We start from the raw sequence: 22,475 nt of genomic DNA, 5'->3' as shown, positions 1-22,475 counted from the left end.
GTGGCTAATTTCCCCTAATTGAAATTTTCTGTCCTGATAAAAAATTTTCATATGTAATTCCACTTCCATTTAAATCCATTGTGCTAACTTATTATACAAAAGCAAACAAAGCTACAGTCTTGAATCCTGCTTTCTTCTTCCACTAAAGGAACAAAATACTTGCATGGCCACACAGAAAGTAGTAGAATGGATTCTCCTGAGGACTGACGATAAAAAAAGGGATCAAACTTTCAAATCCAGTCCCTAGTTTCAGAGACAAAAAAGGAGCCAGATTTGCAGAGTGCTTCACAGCCATCAGCTTTTGCTTTTAGCTGTGGGACAAAGCTGGGTGCAGCTCGCTGTGGGGAATTGGGTGGACTAGGGCTCACTCAGAGCACTTTGGAGGGATTGGAGCAGCTGTGGGGCAAAAGCACAGAGCAACCTGAGGTCAGGAGCAGTGCCACTGCCCTGACTCAGAAATACTTGAGCTGCTGCTCTACACCTACATTTTGAAGTATTTCTAATAAAGTAAGTGTCCTACATTTTCAAGGGTGGGATGTCTTGCAAGGAGAGGTAGTCTTTGTTTTTCAGACTGTGATGGTCAGATACAAACTCCTCTACAGATCTGGCACAGAGAGAGCAAACTTTACGCTAAGCATAGACAGGAAGAAATTGCTCTGAATTTAACTTTGCTGGGTGAATCAGTTAGACAACATGAGGAGGAAAAGAAAAGGGTACCTGGCACATGCAACAGTGGAGGAAACTTGCAAGGGGAAAAGTAATACAGGACAGAGAGCAGCAGTTACCTGTTTCCTTTGGGCCACGAGGTGATTTGTGTGTGGAAAATGTCATGTACTGTAAGATCAATATCTCCCTTATATCCAAGTTGTTTCTACTCAGTCATTTTTGTTCCTGGGCTTGTCTTTTCAGAATACTTTTTAAGTCTTTCTTGATGATCAGGACAGCAATCACAGGTGGTCCTTACTTTGGTTAAGGCTCCCATTGCTAATTCTGCCTATGTTGTATTGCTTGTCTATTGGAATTAATTTCTGTATGGAATAATTGTTTGGTTCTAGCAACTGTGTGGTTCATATTGTCCTCATAAGGACTTTTGATTCATTAGATAAAAGAAAAATTTGGCAAGTCCAGGTTTAGGAAACATGGATATTGGTGGATCTTGTGCAGAGTTCAGCACTTCCAGGGCTTTGAATGCACTGTACAGATGCTTGGTGCTCCTGACACTTGCTGCAGAGAAGTTCTGTTCGGCAGTGCTGACAAAGTGAACCTTTACACAGTTCTCTGACAGGTTCCTGAGGAGTCCCTAGAGCTGGGACTCCACACGCCCAATCCCAGGTCTTGCACCACATCTTTTGTGCTTAAAAGTACAGCTGTCGATTAGATTCGTGATAGGTAAACATGTCTTGGCTGGAAAGTAGAACTGTGTTTTCAATACGCTTTTTATCTATCACAGGTTTTACAGGTTGTAAAACTCAGGCAGAGAAGTTCTGCAGATTACACCCTCTCCTTTCCCCCTCAGAGGGGTGGGGGATTCTTAAATATTCCTGTTTCAGACCTGCCGGGTGTCCACAGACTTTGCCCTGGGAAGCAGCCCCAGGTGTGGAGGAGGGTGTGAACAGCGCGAGCAGAGCTGGAACCCCGGCCCGCTGTCCCGCCCAGCTGTGCCCGGCAGTGCAGGACAATTCCTGCCGGGAAACGCCGCCTTCCGGGAGCAGCCAACGGGAATCGCTCACAGCGAGGCGGGGGAGCTCGGGAGCGCCGAGTGCGGGAGCGCGGGAGCGCGGAGCGAGGGGTGTGGAGAGTGAGAGCGCGGCATGCGGGGCTGCGGGGTGGAGAGTGCAGGCATGTCGGCCGCGGGATGCGGGAGCGTGGAGGTGCGGTGTCGAGTGAGGGGTGCGGAGTGCGGGATGCAGAATGCGGGGTGCAGAGTGCGGGGTGCAAGAGCGCGGGATGTAAAGTGCGGGATGCGGGATGCAGAGTGCGGAATACGAGATGCGGGGTGCGGAGTGCGGAATGTAAAGTGCAGGATGCGGGATGCAGAGTGCGGGGTGCAGGAGCGTGGGATGCGGGGTGCAGAGTGCGGGATACGAGATGCGGAGTGCGGAGTGCGGGATGTAAAGTGCGGATGCCGGATGCAGAGTGCGGAGTGCAGAGTGCGGGATGCGGGAGCGCGGGCTGCGGGATGCAGAGTGCGGGATGCGAGATGCGGGGTGCAGAATGCGGGGTGCAGAATGCGGGATGCAGAGTGCGGGGTGCAGGAGCGTGGGATGCGGGATGCAGAGTGCGGGGTGCAGGAGCGTGGGATGCGGGGTGCAGAGTGCGGAGCGCGGGCTGCGGAAGTGCGGAATGCGGAGCCGCTGCGCTGCTGCGCTGAGCGGGACCGAGAGATGGCGGTACCGCCCCGAGAATTCGCCACCCGCATGCGGGACCCGCCCGGTCCTTCCCTGCCCGGGAGATGCCTGAAAAGGAATTCTGAACTTCCCCGCTTTAGCTGTTTGTACACGCGATGGTGCTTTTGGGTGCCATCAGGGCGGTCCATCTCTTTACCCATGAAAGGTAACGGGAAAGTCGGTAGTTTCACTGGGGGTTCTCTTAAAAATAAATTTTTTTGAAAGATATCACCCTTAAAATACTCGAGATTTGTCCAAAGCACCAAATTATTTTATAAATATATATAAAACTAAGTTTTTGAAGTGTGAAACTATATTTTTTTAGTAAGACTTTGTGCTGGTTTCAGCTGGGGTAGAGTTAATTTTTTTCACAGTACAGGGCTATGTTTTGAATTCGTGCTGAACACAGAGTTGATAATATAGAAATGATTTTGGTTTTGCTATTGCTGAGCCAAGACCTTTTCTACTTTTTGTACTACTACACTGGTGAGGAAGTTGGGGGTGCCTGGGATGTTGGGAGGAGACACAGCCAGGGCAGGTGGCCCCCAACTGACCAGAGGGATATTCCAGACTTTATGACATCAGTATATGAAGGGGGAGAAGAAGGAGGAAGGGGGAGGTTTGCAGTGATGGTGTTTGTCTTCCACAGTCACCATTCCAGGGGACGTGGCCCTGCTCTCCTGCAGGTGCTGAACACCTGCCTGCCCATGGAAAGCAGGGAATTGATTCCTTGTTTTGCTTTGCTTGTGAGCACAGCTTTTGCTTTCCCTATTAAATTGTCTTTATTTCAGCCCAGGGGTTCTCTCACTTTCCCCCTCCCTGTTCTCTGCCCAATCCCACTGCTGGGAGGAGAGCGAGCCCTGCAAGGGCTTGGGAACTGCTGAGGTTAAACCATGACAGGCATCTTATCACAGAACCATAGAATCACAGAATAGGCTGAGTTGGGAGGCACCCATCAAAACCATCCAGTCCAGCTCCTGGCCCTGCACAGACGCCCCAACAATCCCACCCTCTGCATCCCTGAGAGTGTTGCAAACTCTTCTTGAGCTCAGGCAGCCACGGGACCAGGACCATTCCCCGGGGAGCCTGGGCAGTGCCCAGCAACCTCTGGGGGAAGAACTTTTTCCTGATCTCCAACCTAAACCTGCCCTGGCCCAGCTCCAGCCGTTCCCTGGGGTCCTGTCCCCGGTCAGGAGAGTGAAGAGATCAGAGCTGCCCCTTGTGATGATGTTGAAGACCGCAGTGAGGTCTGACCTCAGTCTCCTCTCTCCAGGCTGAACACACCAAGTGCTCTCAGCTGCTCTTCATTGAGGGCTTCCCCTCCAGACCCTTCCCCATCCTCGTGGCCTCCTCTGCACTCTCGAATAGCATCATGTCTTTTTTATCCTGTGGTGCCCAAAACTGCCCCCAGCACTCGAGGTGAGGCCACCCCAGCCCAGAGTGGAGCAGGACAATCCCCTTCCTGGCCTGGCTGGTGATGCTGGGCCTGATGCCCCCAGGACAGGGATGTCCCTCCTGGCTGCCAGGGCACTGCTGACTCAGATCCAACTGGCCATTGACCAGGACCCCCAGGGCCCTTCCCACAGCTGCTCTCCAGCCTCTCATTCCCAGTCCATCCACACAGCCAGGGGTGCCCCCTCCCAGGTGCAGAATCCAGCACTTGCCTGTGTTAAACTTCCCATGGGTGGGGATTCTCCATCTCTCTCATTTGTCTGGGTCTCTCTGTAGGGGTTTTCTGCCCTCAAGGGAATCAACAGCTCATCCCAATTTAGTGTCACCAGCAAACTTCCTTAGTGTTCTTTGAGCCCTGGGTCCAGGTTGTAATGAAGATGTTGAAGAGCACAGGGCCGAGGATGGAGCCCTGCAGAACCCCCCAGGCCCCCAGTCTGATGTCACCCCAGTCAGTGTCACCCTTTGTGCCCAACCCGTGAGCCAGCTGCTCACCCATCCCATGGTGTGTTTATCCAGCTGAACACTGGGCATTTTGTCCAGAAGGATCCTGGGAGAAATGGTATCGAAAGCTTTGCTGAAGTCCAAAAAGATTCCACCAGCTGGCTTCCCTTGATCAGCCAGGTGGGTTACCCTGCTGCAGCAGATCAGGTTGGACAAGCAGGACTTTCCCCTCCTGAAGCCGTGCTGGCTGTGACCAGTGACTGTGTGGTCCCCATGGAACCTCAACACCTCCTGGAATAATCTTTTCCATGATTTTACCAGGCACTGAAGACAATCCTACGTCAGTCCAGGGTCCTTCTTGCCCTTCTTGAACATTGGGACAACCTTCACTAGCTTCTAGTCAGCTGGGACCTCTCCAGATTCCCAAGACTGCTCAAAAATCTTTCTCCTTTAAGAAATAATTATGTGGGCCAAACCCCCTGTAACACAGCAGGCTAAGAACATGAATTGTACTATTATGGGAAAAAATCCAATTATGTGTAATAGAGGTATTTTCCATCAGTTTCTCTTTATTACAGATAGCTTTTCATCTGTGGAAAAGGGAGCCAGAGTAGAAGTAAGCATTAAACCACCATATTTTAAATTACTTGCCATTCTAAAAAAGGTAATGGCTACTAAAGTTTGAAACACAGGTAGGAAATGGGCTAATTTTCAGAAAGACATAAAATTGTCAAACTAGAGCTTTTTTATATTGGAATTATACTAGCAATTGTACTAAATAAAATAATAGCACTTTGTGATTTAATATATTTATCACTGATTTGGAAAAAAGGAAAGATTTGACAAGGGAGCAGCAAAATCTGTAGATGACAGGTTATTTACATGAGGGTTAGAGAGGCCTAGAAAGAATTGCAAAAGACCCAATTAGGTAACATCACCTGGGCAGGCTGACAGTAAACAAAACTCAAATTTGATAAGTACCAAGTATTGAGCTATAGAAGGGAAGAAGAGTTACTTGTATTATTCATTCTTAGAAAGGGTCACAACTTAGAGAGCAGACTGAGGTCATGTTTAGCTGTGGTCAAATCAAGTAAACAAAATGTTGGGATGCATAAAAAAGAAGATAATTAAGAAGTTGAGAAATATTAGAGAAATCAGTATTTTCATCTGGAAGAAAGTGTAACGATACGAGCTGCAAAAATCTCAATAAATGATGCCTGAGGGTTAGGTGAAATTAGTAAAAGGATGAGAAGAATGACCTGGACAAGGGAAAAGACAAACTGAAAGATGTTTGGTTTTTACCCTAAAAATGAATCAGGCATGAAAGGCCTTGATCAAAAAAAACCAAACATAAAAACTGCAGGACATTGCAGAAAAGGTAGATTTTGAACCTCAGTTCTTGCTGTCTTGTAACAGGAAAACAAGGGAAAATTTGTTGTGAAATGCAAAAATAACAATAATAATATAAACATGTAATTATATTACAAAACTTAATTGTTAAGGGAAATCATTGAGACAAACAGTTTCACAAGATTCAAAAAGAGTTTCAGTGGCTAAATTGTTACCAGTGGGACTGGAAAGCAGGGATTTCTTTGACTAAAAACTTGTGGGAAGTAGATGAAAATGTCGTGCTTCATGTTTTTACCATACAGACAGATTTAAGATTGAGATCTAATGCATACAGCATTATTCCTTACCTATGGGTCTTCTACACCTTCCCCCAAATCATCTGCTGGTGGCTTCTGTTGGAAACAAGGCATGAGGCTGTGCATGCGTTAGGTGAACAAATTCTATACCCACACTGCACAACATTTCTGCGGTGAGTTGTGTTTTGCTGTGATCATATAATTTCATTATACTGAAACCACAAATAGATTTCAGCGATGCATTTCAATGGACCAAACAGTGGCTTCCTAATTCACACATTATTTACCCTAAATGATTAGAGCAGGCAGCTACCTGAAAAAATAAATGTACTTAAAGTGATGCAAACATTTCTGCAGAACAGCCAGCAGTGTCTCTGTTCTTTCCTGGAACATGCAACTCCTTCAAACCCTTAAGAACACCGCCTGGCTTCTTAGCTCTCAGATTTGGGCTCCCAAATACCCAACACAAAGCTTCAGGCTGCAGAAACATCCTGCTTTGTGTACTGCTGAAGTCTCTCCCAAAATTGTTGCTCTCCTTTCGGGCTAACTTGACTGAAGATCCATGGAGTTCACTACTGCATGAGCAGTTAACATCTCTGTAAATATCTGATGGGGAACACACATGGAAGAGAACCCCAATCTCATTCTTTCTGAAAAACATACTAATTCCATGCTTTGTTTATCAGGCCACAAAACGAGTGTAATAGTAACACTTTACATGAATGGTAATGAGTTAATTAACATTTCCTTAAGTCCTAGGACCTCAGATTAATACTGCTCTGGAGTATAAAGACATAATATTATTTCACTGAGCATTTGTCATTTAGAAAGCTCTATGCCTAAAGCTTTAATCAAGCTCTGTAAGATGAGAGCAATTTCCTTTTCGTCACATTTAGGTCTCTTGTCTCTGCTAAGATGCACATGTAGTTAAACCATGTATTTCCTTGGAGAGGAGCACGGGTACCGCTGTTCATATGATCATGGAAGGCAAATCCAGCAGTAGAATCCTACACCTGAGAAAGGTCTACAGTTGTTGGAAGAGTTATTTTAGGGGATGCATTTCCTGAATTTACGAATTGTGATAATAAATCACTTCTATTAACACAGAAAAAAATCTCTTCAGTTAACTATTGTTTTGCTAAAGCTACCAAGTAATAGAGTTTCTAAAATGTCTTTTTTTTCCTAACAAAGACTGCTATTTTTTGTTAGATGGAACAATTAGTGGCTACTAGATATAAATCTGGTTTGGTAGCATAGGAATACATTCATTTTGGGTACAATTCCTCTTTACACAATAGATTTTAACCATTGTGTAGGAAATTAATTTGTAATTTACCATTATATCAGAAAGCAAGGGTATTTTTTTGAATAATAAGCACACAACCATGAATTTTCAGTAACACTGCTACAGAAGGCAGAGCTTTGGTCAAGAACGCTTATTTGAGTAGTGCAAAATCCCTTCAGATATGTATGTGTGACTGGAGGCTAAAATTTCACGGGCAATTAGCAGCTGTGGCACAGCCATTACCGGGGGAACCCGGCTGAAAACGCTGCTGTGGCATCAACTGCGGGAGCAGCCGAGGCAGGCCCGGTGCAGGAGCTGCTGCCGAGCCGCAGGTGACACTGTGGAGCGCCAGGCTGCTCACGGCGACTCCAGAGCGCCCATGCAGGACGCTTTCCCCCTCCCAAAAAACCTCTGGCAAAAAAGACAACCCAGAGCACAAGGTGTCAGCCCAGTGCCATCACCCGGCTGAGCGCACGGGGGGCCCGGGCAGTGCCTGCGTGCCCAGCACGAGCAGCGGCAGCACGGTGGCAATGCCCCTGGCAGAGGGCTTGTGCCGGCTCTCGTCCGGCGGCCAGGGCTGCCACAGCAGCTCCGAGCACAGCTGCTCTGCTCCTGCCTCCTCCTGGCAACCAGCTGCGGGCAGGGAGCGATGCTGCGGAATCCGCACTGACAGGTAAACTCCTTCCGAGGTATTTTTAGACATGACACAAAAACTTCATCTCTTGCAGTCCAGTGTTTGTTCCCCTTTGCAAGCAGTGAAGCTGAAATAAGATTTTTCACTCTTATTTCAAGTGTTTGGAAGAAAAGCAATGGTGCCTCCTCTGATTTTTATATCACATTTGGTTTGCAGTTTCAATTTACTAGTTGTCAGCCTGGCCCATTTAATATTAAAAGTTACTATAGCTGACTTCAATATGAAAAGGAAGATAAATTCAGGAAGTGCAAGCAAAAATTCTGCTCCTGATGCAACAGCCAGGGAGCTTATTCAGTCCTAAGTGCATTAGTGGTGACACATGAACGAGACAAAGCAGCAGGAAAAGGCTCATCTAAAAAGAAAGCAAGCAGACATTTTTTTCATGTAGAAGGGTAGCAAAGTTGTTAAAATACATGTACTTTCAGCCTATATTCACAGTAAAAGCACTTGCCAAGTTCACCTTGCCCAAGCCTGGTTTGCAGGTCTGTGATCCAGCTGTCCTGGTCTTGTCTTCATAAGGTGGCTCCATCAGCCAGGGAAATGGGGTTCTGCTGAAAACAATGGGGAATTCACTCTGATGTTAATTGAATTATGTCAGTTCTGGTAACTATTACTTTTTCAAGTAATTGTTGTATTTATTATTTGTTGTATTATCATTAATTAAACATTAATCATTATAATGATGCGTAATTATATACAAATTATACACTGTACTTAGTTTGCACATACACTATACAATAAAGGTCTTAAAACATGCTATTGAGATTGGATGCTACATCTTTCCAGTTTAAAGGTACCCTTCACAATGGAAATGGTTTAAAACAGACATTTAAGTTACTTTGGTTTCTAGAAAAATAATTTTTTTGCAGTCATAGGGCTTGGTTCCTCAGCTAGATTTAACGCAAAGATTGCTGCACATTTTAAAAGCAGCACAACTAAACTCTCAGAATATATTCCTTAATATACACTCACCTCTTCAAATATCTCTCACTGCTGCAGTGAATAGAATACATGTCTGAGGATGAGGAATTCGCAGCACCAAACAGGAGGTGACTTTAACTGTTTTGGTCATGTGCATATTAATTCAAAGTTCTGGCAAATTCCCCATGTGTGATATTTCAGTTGCAAGTCGAGTCCCTGAAGGGAAGCAAAGACAGCTTTAAGGCACTGCTCACACGCAATTCTTGGCAGCTGACCCACTAAAGCAGAGTTCTTTAGAGGCTTGGACTTTGCACCACTCTCATTTCTGCAAGTGGTTTCCTTCCTCCTCTCTTGGTGGGGCTCCTGCTGGGAATGTGACCCACATCACTGGAGTAGGCAGGGATGTGCCAGCCTGCATCTGCTACAAAGCAGCCTAAAAATACCCCCAGCTGGGCAGTGTCATTTGGTGCACAGCAGCACAACATCTAGAAATGAAAACCAGGCTGTCAGCAAAGACAAATGATGGTTCAGCTGCATGACAAACAAATCTTGGGGTCCTAGAAAACCCAGAAGCAACTATCTGATATACTGTTATAAACGTTATCTCTCAAGATTTATTATTTATTATTATTTATTATTGCAATTTAATGCATTTGCATCAGTGAAAGCATAATAAGAATGTTTCACCCAAGTTTACTATTAATATTTTAAGAAATGAGCCCATCTTGCAGCTTGTTTCAGTTCAAGGAAGTTCTCTGGATATGTAGATTTTGTTCTAGAAGATGCTACCCTCAGGTTGACATTTCTTCCTCTGCATAGCAGATGAGCCTGATTCTTTTGCCAGTCTCTCTCTTTAAAATCCCAGTTCTATAGACTGAAGCTTTTCAAAAAGATCTACAAGTTACTGCTGTCCTTTCTACAGACTCTGTTTGAAACACCTGCCTGTTTTATTTCGCTTGTCTGTGTTATTAGACACTTGAATTTAAAAGGTATGGTCATACAGGGGGCAAAAATTACTACACTGCAAATAACTGCAGGTTCCCAAATTACAGATACAACTTTGTACCTCATCATTCATGGTACTATCCAATTTTTCAGGGGATAAACTCTCCAGATCTTTGCATTTTTGAGGTCTTCAAATTCCTATTGAATTGGATTTTGAGGATATTTACAATTATTAATAAAGAAATTGCTGACCTTGAAACGACCACCCATCTTCGTTTTATGTAAAATGGGAGTGTGATTGGACACAGAAAAGAATAATATTAACTACAGCTCCTGGGCCTTCAATGAGATCTGTGTGCAAATGGATCTCACTGTAAGACCAGCACCATGAATTTTAAGATCATTAAGAAAAAACATGACTGAAGCTCACAAGCTTTTGTCAGTGCTACTATAGTTATGGCTGAAAATCCCCAAAATACATGTGTACCACTGTACAGCTGGAGAAAAGAGATTTACAAGGATTTCTGTTTACATGTTTTCAGAAAAATGGTCACAGACTCTTAAAAACGTAGGGTGTAAAACCACTACAGATTGAACTTCATTCTGATTATGTTCTGTGCTGGTTTGCCAATTCTGCATGCACAGAAACCATGAGAGAGAGACTTCCAAAGTCTTGGGATTTTGTTTTTCTCGTGAAACAACCATTCTTAGAATTATGAAGCAAAACAAGAAGTTTCTCGGAACTTGCAATCAAAAAGGCCTAAATTAGCAACTCTGAAGACTGTCAGTGTGTTTTTAATCCACATGAGGAGAAAACCACAACTCCTGCTAGGGACACATGTGTCTAATATCCAAATCCGACTTTTCTGTAACCATCCATCCCTGGGATCACTCTCCATACACAGGCAAGGGTTTGTTAGTTTAACACAGGGGTCAAGCTCATGTTGGTGGGCAATTATTCCAGGAAAGAGCAAATTGTGTTACCCAATAAATCTACAGATTGTTTCTTCTCTAGAAACAATATTGAGTAGATTGGGGGATACATGTGCACGTTCTACATCTTAATTTGACAACTCTATAGGAGAAGTTTTTCACTGCTTTTATGATTACTCATTGATTAGATTTTTTATTTCCTATATGACTATACATTTCAATCTCTTTTCTCCTTTTTCTTTTATGCTAAACCAAACATTTGTCAACTACAATGCCATAGCTGAAATATTTTCCTATTAAAAAGGAAGAAAAGCATACCCTGTATCCTATTATTTATTGCCTTCTCATCTTCCAGCTCCTGGAATTACAACAACCCTTGAGATGTGAATACAGTGTGTTGACACTCAATACCACTATAAAAGCTTAACTTTGCAAGAATTATATCATAAATTTCCTTACTCTTGGAATTCTGAAAGAAAAACTAACATATGCAAAACCCAACAACAGAAAACAACTGATGCATAGAATTTGTATGGCCTATGATCACTTTATCTTATCTCCCTTGTCTTTTAGTAACTGGTGGCTTGATGGGTGCCTAAAAGGATCTGATATACACATATTTGGCTTATAGTATCTTGACTCATTACTGTGAAATGAAAAAAAGATTCATCTATAGGTACTGTTTATCTCATCTTTGAATTATTTAGCAGTGCACACACAAAGGGAAGATCTTCCTTCCCTCAGTTGTCAGTTGCTACCACAGGGCTGTTGTCTCACGATCCCCCGCCCTCACAGACGTGACAACTCACACAAGAGCTGCATAATTTATATGTGCCGTTCTGGTGGGACTGATGGTTTGTTTCCTGCCTCTCACACCAGGCACAACTGTGATCTGATAGCCTGATACAGACTTGGTAGCTTGTTCCACCTCCTTTTACAATACTGCAATTGATTAGACATCATGTAAAAGAGCTATGGACCACAATTATCAAATTCAACAAAGCTACACACAATTTATATCGACAGAAGAATCGTGACCTTTGGACCCCAACAACAATAGAGAGGTTTGTATGTGCCTCTTGAAACAAGGAGGGCACAGAAGTTGAGACAGGGGATGCAGAGAGCACCATTAACCAGTCACTCTGACGTTGAGGGCATCTCTCTGCCTGGTGCAGCCAAAGGATCTCAGTTTTGTGGGATGCCAGAGAAATAACTTCTGGTAGCCCTTAATGTTCAACTGAGGAATTTCAACAGCAGAGTGAACCATAACCCCTGTGAGATCTGATTCTGCATCCCCGGCATGTGTCCAGCAGTGCAGGATATCTGTACCTAAGAACACAGCCACTTGGGTACCATTTTTGATGAGGAAGCTTAAAGAGCAAGCAAACAAACAAAAAAATTACTGGGCACTGTATCATCAACTTTAGTGATGAGGGGAGTGAGCTGCTCAAACCTGGTATCAGATGTGTCAAGGAGAGCCCGGCCCCGGGGGAGGCCGATGATGCAAACAAATCACATACACTCCTGGCAGCAGTTACTGAGAAAGTATGAAGGCATTGGAAGCTGACTAAACAAATCAGGAACCTGAAACCAGCCAGTGAGGTCACCTGTGCTGGTGCCAGGGAGGTCACCTATGCTGGTTTTCCTGTTGGAGCCAGAGGAAAATGGTCCTCAGCCAATCAAGCACTCAGGGCTGCACTCTCCCGTGGAAAACAGACGAGCCTGGGCTGCCAAGTTTTAGTAGGTAAGTCCCACTCTTCTCTGTCAACATCCCGAATATCTTCTCAAGCACAGGACAAACAGGTGGCCAAACCCCATCGTGGCCAAAGATGAACTCGTGGGCATCTCATGTTTCATGATGTCACCAGGAGACCTGGCCTGGTTTGGATAGGACACCCAAAAGAGGCTCTGCATGGAGGGTATAGCAAGAGTCATTTAGGAAGGAAGCTTTGTCAGTCCCAGAGGTTGTTCTTCTAAGTGGATTCCTGCCTTCCTGTAAGGAGGTTACTGAAATCCCAATCTCAGGCACAGACAGATCTATGATACACAGTGAAACACTGAGCATGTCAGCAATTAATGAAGAAACTCTAGAGAAAAGCCTAGTACGTCATGCCTGCATCAGATCACAGCTTTAGCTACTACACTTTTTTCTATGGTATCAAGTAATTTAGCAAAGTTTCATCCATGAAATATTAACTTATATGTTTCCCTGTTATCCTTCTATCCAACCTACTTTCATAATTCCATGTTCTCAATTACGAAGTTGCTCCTTATTTGGCAGTCTTCCACGATAAAAATCTGTATAGGCAAAAGGTAATAACAGTACCACTAAGGCAGTTGAAATTTAGTTGCCTTTGTTACAATGCCTCAACAGAAACTAAGTCAATGCAATAGCATTTGGGCCCCTATCCAGTCCCCCTGCAACAACCCTGTGTTGCAGGAATTACCACATGGAAATTATTTTAAACTACCATTTAGGCTTCTTTCTAGACCATTTAAAATGTTCACATGTATTTATAAACGTATTATTTTGGTGTATTTATATTAACATAAGTTAAATAAAATTTACCATTTGTATGGTAAAATGTTTAGTATAGACTGTTCAAACAACAATTTCATATCCAATATAAGACACTTACTAAATGTTGGACATTGTTGTTGGATTAACAACTAAAAAAGTCAAATTTTGTTATCTGAAACATACACAACAATTTAAAGGAATCATTTGAACAAGGTCAAACAAACAGCATCATTTGGTAGGTAGCCTCTAATTTCTGACACTTAGTAGAATGGACACTATTTTTCTATTCCTGTTTATAAATGTTCTAGAATTAATTCTAAATTTTGTTTCACTTCCTGTTAAATAGTATTTAGACTCTATAATATTGCAAGTCCTTAAAACCCTATTAATAAGTGGGGTCAGTTACATAAATCTACACTTTACTTTTTGTCAAACCTTACTGAGCCATATACTTAAATGCCAAATTAAGTAGAAAAAAAATTAGTCTAGTTCTCATTCCCACATTTGCAGCATATCTGTTTTAAAACAATATTCTAAGTTCTAGTATGACCGAATGTCAACAGTTCTTTTGTCACACAAATATTCTCTCAGCACCTCCATGTTTGAACAGTTCTAAGCCAACTGCTAATGCCTTACTAATAATGAATTCATGTTCATTTTTCATTCATCAGAATACTTTTTTTTTAAATATAAAGACTTTTCCAGTATTGAGATGGCCATGCAAACTATTTTACCACAGCTGGCTGAGAATGACATTTTTGTGGTTTTGCAAGCTGATTCCTTTTTGTGAAAGTTTTCAAAAAACAAGCAAAATGAGATCCCAGACATCTGAATCACCAGACAGTCAAAAAGAATTATGCATATGTTTAAGTATTTGACTTCCTAAAGCAAAAATATGAAATGCCAGTGACCCCTTTGTGTGTGCAGTTGGGAGCACCCCATTCCTGTGCTTAGGCTGCAACAGGCAAAGGATTTACTTCAGAGCCTAGTCCTTCATTTCAGCCCAACTGGAAGTCCGTTTTTTAAGCAGAACAACAATTTAAAACCAAACACATTTTCTCTTTCTTCTATGGACTAGGGACACTGACCTTATAAATATCTGAAATTCTTCCACTGCCCATAAACAAAAATGGACTGCAGGCAGTCATGATCATATGTCACTCTGACAAAACATTCTTACTCCTTGGCTACTTTTTGGAAAGGTTGTTTGCTGTCAATCAAGTGGCAAGTTCTGCTTATAATAATGGTGATGACATCAGATCTGTAGAAGAGAAGATTAGTATGGGGAGTCTAAATATATAAACCAGAAGGTCATGGGACACATCCAGCGCCAGTTGAAGTCAATGGCCTCTGTTCAGTTCGATCAAAACTGGACTGATCCATGTAGGATTAAGAGGTTTATATACTTTATATATTTATTTATTTTCCCTATAGCCAGTATGGCTTGCAGCCTAGCATTTTTTTAAGGTGACCTGGATCTTTGATTTGTCTGACAAGAAAAGGTGATCGTCCCTATTTTTATTTTTAGGTGGCCATATATAGCCAGCCATGTTCACTCTTTCCAGAGCAGGACTGGCCCTGCGGAGATAACAGCAGGAATTGCTCCAGAGAGCACTGGGGGCTCTGCCCACGCCTTGCTTTTGCCAGTTGGTGCTGTTTACAGAGGCTCTGGGCAAGAAGCCAACCCGTGTGCTAAGCCTCAGGTTGGACACAATGGTGGGGCAGAGCACTGAGGGCACAAAGCACAGGTCAGCAGCTTCCCTGGCAGACAGCAAAGGACTAAATTTCATTTGTCTGAAATGGGGTTTTCGTTGTCCAGGGCTGCAGGACAAAAGGACTGCTCTCACCCTGACAGCTGGAATGGATGACTTGTGAAATGTATTTTTAGAAGCCTGATTCGCCTACATGTATGCCTGCATTGTCAGACATCCAGGCAGCAGGAGTGGGTCAAGCTGTGGCCATGGGGGCTGTGGCACACTGTATGCACTGCACACCACAGCCCCAGCCAGACCTGCGTGCTCATTGCTGCTCAACTCCACCTGCACACACAGCCCAAATATCAGTGCAACACTGCTGCTGCTCATCCTGCACTTCAACATGCTGTCACTGCAGCATTCACTGTAATTAGTAACCACAAAGGGAAAATCACTGCTGATACAATAGGACATTAGTGGTCTAGTCTGTTTTCCAAAATCACCTTGGTTTTCCCCACATTTCCTTTTCCTAAACATATCTCCCTCTGATTAATAGAAACAACCTCTTGTAAATTAGGTTTTTCCTGTAGCGAGACAACACACTCTTGAGGGATTGTATTACTAATATTCATCCTCCTAATCTTATCCCACACTTTGCTGATAGGCATATCCTTATTAACATCTGCACATGGCTATTGTGCCAGTGCTGTTTTCCCAAGATAATGATTTCTTCCTCCTACAGCCCATGACATCGAGTTGCACTCATAATACATTTCAAAGCTGCTTTCCTCTCTCTCTAAACAACATTGTTAAATTTTTTGTTTAAACTGTGCACTGATTTCCTTCCCTTCCTATTCAGTGGAGGTCTCGGAGAGCACTTTTCACATATATGTAACATCCAATTTACACAGGACTTTACTAAATAGTTTATCATACTACCATCTTTCAAAATAAAATTCACAACATAAAAAAAAATAGACTACTCAGTATAAATACTGCATTGTAAGACTCCAGAAAAACAATTTTAAGGTACAATGTCACAATAGATATCTATACCACATATTTTCTAGCCCTTGAGAGTTTCCTCTTTATTCTGCATTGGTTATTATACACTCTGTTGAATTGCATGTTTTCATGCCCTGTTCATATTAGGAAGTGTGAACTTCCTATTTATTTCACAGTCTGTCTAAAATTCCTGCCATCTGGTAAGACACGTTAACTTTGAGGCTACAATTCTTACCAGTCCTTTGTGCCTGTATGCTCTCAGTCCACAAATTTAATCTGCAGTAAATTTCAAATGAAATATCTGCCCTTTAGAGATAGTTATGTGCTAAAAGTTGTTATACAGCACTGTAAAAGAACCCTACAACAATATGTAAATAAATCCAGGGAGTCAAAATAAAAAATATGCCTATTGTGTGTAACTCCACTGTTAATGTTGACAGAACCAAATTCTGCACACTCCACTGAATACAATTAAATCAGTCGGATAACAAAATAGGAGCATATTTGGATACCTCCAGATAGTGTGAAAGAACATGTTGATGTATTGAACTGTAAGACTCAGTCTGCAGAAAAGATTTCTGCCTGTGAATAAAGTGAACTTTAGTCAGCATGGCTCGTGTAGTTTTGGGATCTCTTGGTAAAACTGCACGTTGGTAAAACAGAATATGATTAGAAAGGGTTGTGGTGGTGGCCGTCAGTTCCTGCAGCAACACCTGCCAGCTGTGCACCAGGACAGGAGGGGGCTGTGTCCTGTAAGCAGCACATCACACTCTTCAGGTGGCCAGGAACTGCAAGGGACATGGCTTGGAGAGGAGAGGTGCCCTGCAGAGCAGAACAGGCAACAACAGCTCACCAGAGCCCAGCCTTCCTCTGGGACAGCCCTGGAGGGGACATGCGGCAAAACCCAAGCGTGAGTGGCAGTGTTTGCCTCAGTAACTCCTGCAGTAACTCCTGCAGTAACTCCTGTAGTAACTCCTGCAGTAACTCCTGCAGTAACTCCTGCAGTAACTCCTGCAGTAACTCCTGCAGTAACTCCTGCAGAAGGCCCAGCACTGCTCAGACTGACACAGCCTCAGCACTCAAGCTCCTCAAGAGCTGCTCGCCGATAAGGAGCTCCAGATGGGCCACCCTGCTTCCCAAGGCCAGGAAATACAAGCATCCTTAAAAATACGTCTGTTTGTGTGTGTTAATATCTTCCTCTTCATTCCTGAAAAAAACCCAAAAGCAAAACAACACTAAAGCAAAAAAAAAACAAGAGGCATTTTGTGTGTGCGGGGGTTTAGATTACCTGTAGGTCTTGCCTCAGTATCTGTACTGGAAGGAAGGAAAATTCATCTCAGTATTTTATTTTCTTTTCCCCTTCCTCTTCAGCTGCTTTTGAGTTCCTTTCCACTTGGTTTTTGCACTTCGTACCTACCTCCTTCCAATTGAAAGCTCGTTGAAACCTTATCAGTCTTTTTATCTTTTTTTTTTAAATCAATGTTTCAGAAACCATTTAGTTAAAAGGAGGGGAAAAAAAAAAGTTACCATCTCCAGTCCTTTGTAGTGCTCCTCCAACACCTCTCTCTCTCAAAGGAGCCAACAATATGACTGCCTTCTGTTCCCTTGTGTCTTTCCAAGTATTTCCCAGGTATCTCTTAATTTGAGGACTAAATTTACGAGGAAGAGACATGCTTAGTAGACATGCAAAAATCAGAAGAGTTCAGAGGGAAGGCACTGATGAGAAGCCCGGTCTGCCAGCAACCATCTGTTCTGGAGAAGGAAACAAAGCCACAGATTGCTCCTGGGCAGCTCCCCGCAGACACTACTTGAGGACTATTTCTAGCTTGTGGCTAGAAGGTGTCCAATAAATTGACAATTTCACTTCTTCCCACAGAGTTTTCTGATTAGCAGCACTGAAATTACTGTTATTTTCACTTTATGAGTATCATATCCAAGTGTGTGGCTTTGGGGTTTTTTAGGGGGGAATTAGAGCCAGATGATTGGATGCTGAGCTCTGTAGGCAAAATTTTTGCTTACATGTATTTAAACAGTTTTTAACTACTCTCCTCCTCCTACACATTACCTTATTTTCTGACTTTACTAGACATTTCTGTACATTATTAAATGCTTGTTCCATTTGAAATGTAAGATTCTAAGTAAGTCATGGAAATAAAGAGCAACCACTTTTTACTAAGGAAGACGGGATTAACAGAGCCTCTTGGTATGGAGATAAGATTTGAAAATTCATCATCTGGTACACCAAACTTTTCTGTATAAAACCTGCATTAGGCTTGAGAAATAATATGAAACCACTTTAAACTCACATCCTTGACCAGGTCTATTTCTGAACAATTCCTAAAGCTGGTAGCACCATGACAATTATGTCAAAGGTATCAGTTTGAGATGATGTTTGTGCGTTTTACTTAATTCCCAAATAAATCCATTGAACACCAGTGTCGAATCGTGCAGTTTGTTCAGCAAGTGGACAGAAAAGGAATACAGAACTTTGCAGGTGCCCCCGGCAATCTCCATCTCAAACAGCTCTCCTGAATCGGGACACTGCATCTGACCCCACAACAAAAGAGTGAGAAACCTCACAATTTTAAGCTCATATAAAATAGTCACTGATTAATTCTTCCCCCTCTCTCTTCTTTTGCCGCCAGGCCGCCCCTCAGGCACTTTGCCCCGCAGCCGGGGCCGGTCCCCGGCGCTCCGTGCCCCCCAGTCCGGGACCCCCCGGTGCGGAGCGGTGCCTCCCCTCCCTCCTCCGTCCGTCCGTCCCTTCCCCGCGGCCGGCGCCGCCCGCCCGCTCCCGCCGCCCCTTCCCGCTGTCACTCGCGGCTCCGCCCGCCCCTCGCCGGCCCCTCCCCGGCCCCGGCGGAGCCGCCGCCGTTTCCGGAGCGCTCGGCGCGGGGCCCGGGGCTGTCGCGGGCAGGTGAGTGAGCGCCGCGCCGACCCCGCCGAGCCCCGCGGCCCGGCCCGGCCCCGCCCGCGCCCCGCAGCCCGGCCCGCGGGCCCGGCCGTGAGGGCACCGGGCTGGCAGCGCCCGCGGCACCGGTGGACGCGGCGCGGAGGGCGGCAGCGCCCGGGACAGCCCCTGGGCCGCTCGGGAGGCGCCGGCGAGGGCTGGGGCGGGGCGGGAGCCCTGGCCGGGGGAAGACGAGGCGGCGGTGCCCGGGACCGTGGCCGCGGTGCCCCGGCGGGGCCGGGCCGGGCCCGCCGTGGCGGCGGGGGCAGCCCGGGGCGGTGTCGGGGCTGCGGCCGCCCCCCCCGTGACCCGTGTGCGGGCAGCCCGGCGGGGCCGGGACTGCGCCTGCGGGAATTCCTGCGCACCTTCCTGCTCCACGGTGACCCGGGGCGCCCGCCCGGCCCGGCCCCGCCGGCCCCCGGCGCTGGGGCGGCCCCGCCGCGCGGCCTCTCCCGGGCGGCGCCGGCCGGACCTCCCCGGGCAGCGCGGCAGCGGCGCCACCCAAAGCACGGCCGGGCTCGGGGCCCCCCGGCCCCTCCGCGCCCCCCGGCCCGGGGCCTGCGGGCAGCAGCATCCCCGGCCGCTGCAGGGGCTGCGTACAGATTGTTCACCTGATGCGAGTTGCAAGTGCCGCTTGTTGTTGCCGAGCCTTATGTTGTGTGCATATGGTAACTGCCAGAAGAAGAGGATAACGCATTTTGGGCTGTAGCTTAAAACTTTACTGATGTTCCTTTGCTTCTCCGTGCTTGAGGGGGTTTTATTCGTTTGAGTGGAGAGGAAATGGTAGAGGTATGTATTTGTCGGGTGAATGTTGGCTTAGGAACTTGAAAGCAGTTGGAAGGTCTTATTTGTTTGTTTTTATGTGAGATTATAAATCTTGTAACAGGTATAAATTGGCCGTTATTATTATTATTACTGCTTTTATAGTGGCACAGAGGTCTGGGTGTTGTGAAGAGCGGCCATACCTCAGTGGTGTGTAGCTGCAATAAACTTGGTGTTACAGAGTGGCTCGTCCGGTGGCTTTGGAGGCACACGCAGCTGGCACAAGGCTGAAGCTTGGCTCCCAAAATGGCACTGCATTTGTAATTGCCAGGGTGACTGTTGGACAATCTCAAATCTACAGCTTGTGGATTTTAAGGCTATCGTTGCTAGATGTTTCTATTTCCTCAGCCTAGTGCTGTCGGCAGAGAGGTAGTGGTGCTCTTGAGGAATTGTTTTTGTTTTCTGTGGGTACAGGCAGCTGAAGCTCCCCTTCTCTCACCTCTCTGAGGTATGTGGTACGTGTTGTGTGGCTCCTGGCCACATGAAGATTTTGGTATGCAGCTCATGGGATCAGCAGTGTTGGCCCAGTTCGGTATGTGCACAGGTGCCGTTTGTGTCTCACGGGTACCAACATGATTTTGCACTTGGCTCGAGTCTTCTATCAGGCAACATTTCTACACAAGATAAAGCTGGACTGTTCTGTAAAGAATGGCAAGTTTTCCAAATTCAAGACTTGCAGAAGGTTTTTCTTTCTCCCTGTATCTTCTGTTCTTTCCTTCCTAGAAGAACTTTCCAAGTATTTAATCTGTGGTTGTGATGAAGGTGTATTTCAGGTCAACGTACGTGTTTCTGGTGTTTGGAGGAACCGGGCTGGAAGCAGCTCAGAGCTGCTGCTTTCCATCCATCTTGTGGTGCTGCTTCCTAGGTCGGTGTGAGGCAGAAGTGCTGGCGTTTCTCATTCTGAATGGGGAGTTACTCAGGGTGCTTAGGAAACTAGAAATAATGCACATGGGGAATATTTTTCTAGTTGAAAGTCTGTTCTGAGACTCTGAAGTTTGGCTAACAGGTAAATAATCCCTCATAAAAAGTAATAAGGAAAACACATGCTGCAGATGCTTAAAAGTGAAGTCTAGGTTTCTTCAACTTCTTGGGCATCAGCTTGGATTTGGTCACTGGCATCTTATTTTTCTGAGGGTGTGCTGTCTCCATCTTGAGATCTTTATTCCCTACTTCTTCCTGCTATCTATTACTTTTCAACATCCCTTCTCCCCCAGCATACAAATGATGGCCAGTTTTTCTTTGCAGCAAAACAATTGTATTTTTCTGTTCTGAATAAGCTTTTCTTTAAACCTGGCACTGACTGTCATTTTAAGTGCTGCCACTTGCCTTACTCAAAACAGGGTTATGTCAAGAGAAATTGTGCTGCTGCTTTTGTTTATGTAGTAATACTGTAATAGGAAAAGACTTTTCTTGGTACAATGAATGCTGGTACACCAGAAATCCTGCTAATGATAGTGATTAATGGGTACTGCTCAAAATAGCTATCACTGCTGATATGACTAATTGTGCTGTATGAAAAGAGCTCCTTTATTCCCAGTAATCTCAAGGTGTTTCTACAGTTTTAGAGAAGTGCCTGATCAGTGCAGACAGATAGCTGTACAGGGAGATGCAGAACTTGCAGTGGAGTGTGGCAGCTCTCTCAGGAGCTTGCTGCTGTGCTGCAGAACAAGTCAGGGCTGAGAATGAGTATTTTCTTGTGGTGATTGTAGGTAGATAGAATATTATTACTGGGATTGGATGTTAGCCAGTGCAACACCCTACGTGTTGCAAACAATGCCAGGGTATTGTTAGTAGCTACAGAAGGGGTTTATATCATACATGAAAGATGACATTTCCAGCAGCATGGGTAACCTCATCACAGGCCATTGTGCTGGGGCTGGCTCCGAGGGCAACTGGCGCTGCTGCGCTTGACAAAAGTCTGTGTTGTAATTGCTCTGGTCCTCCTAGAGCTTGGTGATGTGTCTGGATACCCTTCCCAGGCCTTTGGGCAACAAGCAATAGTGACATGCTGCAGGCAATCCCATGCTCCTGGGCTACGGCATGTTCCAGGTTCAGTTTGGATTTTATATGTAGTGTGGCTGAAAGCAATGCTGGAAACTTAATGGGGACTGTGGATCTAAACCATAGGAGGTGCTGTGTCTTGATACCTGTAAAATCTGAACTTCTGGCTAGTAGGATGAAAAAATATTTTGAAAATTAAGTAGAATATGTTAAAGATGGGTTCCAAACTCACTGAGAAGAAGCTTGAAGTTATGTTAGTTGCACTTCTGGCTTTGTGTTTCTTCTCTTCTGCTGTTTATGTGCCTCAAGACAGTTTTACTTCAGGAGTTGTATAGACATTTGTCCTTTAAGCCATCACAGAAACCCTTAAGGTGTGTGTGGGGGGAATAGGACACATTCCATTGATATCCTGCTTTCTAGGTTAATTGCCAATTTGGTCTGATAGCATTCCACTCTTCTAGTGTTCTGTGGATAAACTGGTTTAGTCCAGTCCTTGAATTTTGCCAAAACAGTGATTAAAACAAGGAGAAAAAGAAGATTTTTTTAAAATGAAACTTCAAAATGATAATTTTGGTGTTAATGAGGTGTGTTTCACTTTGAAGAGCTCTAATGTGACAAGACAAATTGTTTTGAGAACTGTGGTCTTGGAATATCAATCTTGTCTTACCCTGCTGTAATTAATGAAGATTAGTGTGTTGGTTACTTAAGATAAATTTTGGGGAATTGATCTGTGTGATTCTGTGAAGGTCACAAGCTTTGCATGAGGCAAACCAACTTC

At 44.7% G+C, this 22,475-nt stretch overlaps 1 protein-coding gene across 3 annotated transcripts in view; it reads left to right on the top strand.

Annotated features, from left to right (window-relative positions):
- The first annotated feature begins 18,781 nt into the window (after nucleotides 1-18,781).
- The window catches only part of GARRE1 (granule associated Rac and RHOG effector 1), a 57,889-nt gene continuing 54,195 nt past the window's right edge, over nucleotides 18,782-22,475 (top strand). For 2 of the 3 annotated variants that reach the window (XM_082290091.1, XM_082290089.1), the window contains exon 1: nucleotides 18,782-18,841. The gene's annotated coding sequence lies outside the window, so the exon portion shown is untranslated. Of the gene's footprint in view, nucleotides 18,842-19,579; nucleotides 19,664-22,475 lie in introns of those variants that run through there. The other variant, XM_082290090.1, reaches the window with a different exon arrangement.

This window comes from Coloeus monedula, assembly GCF_965178545.1.
Source record: "Coloeus monedula genome assembly, chromosome: 13".
Lineage (NCBI taxonomy): Eukaryota > Metazoa > Chordata > Aves > Passeriformes > Corvidae > Coloeus > Coloeus monedula.
Note: the sequence above shows the minus strand (reverse complement) of the source record. Positions and strands in the feature narration are given on the sequence as shown.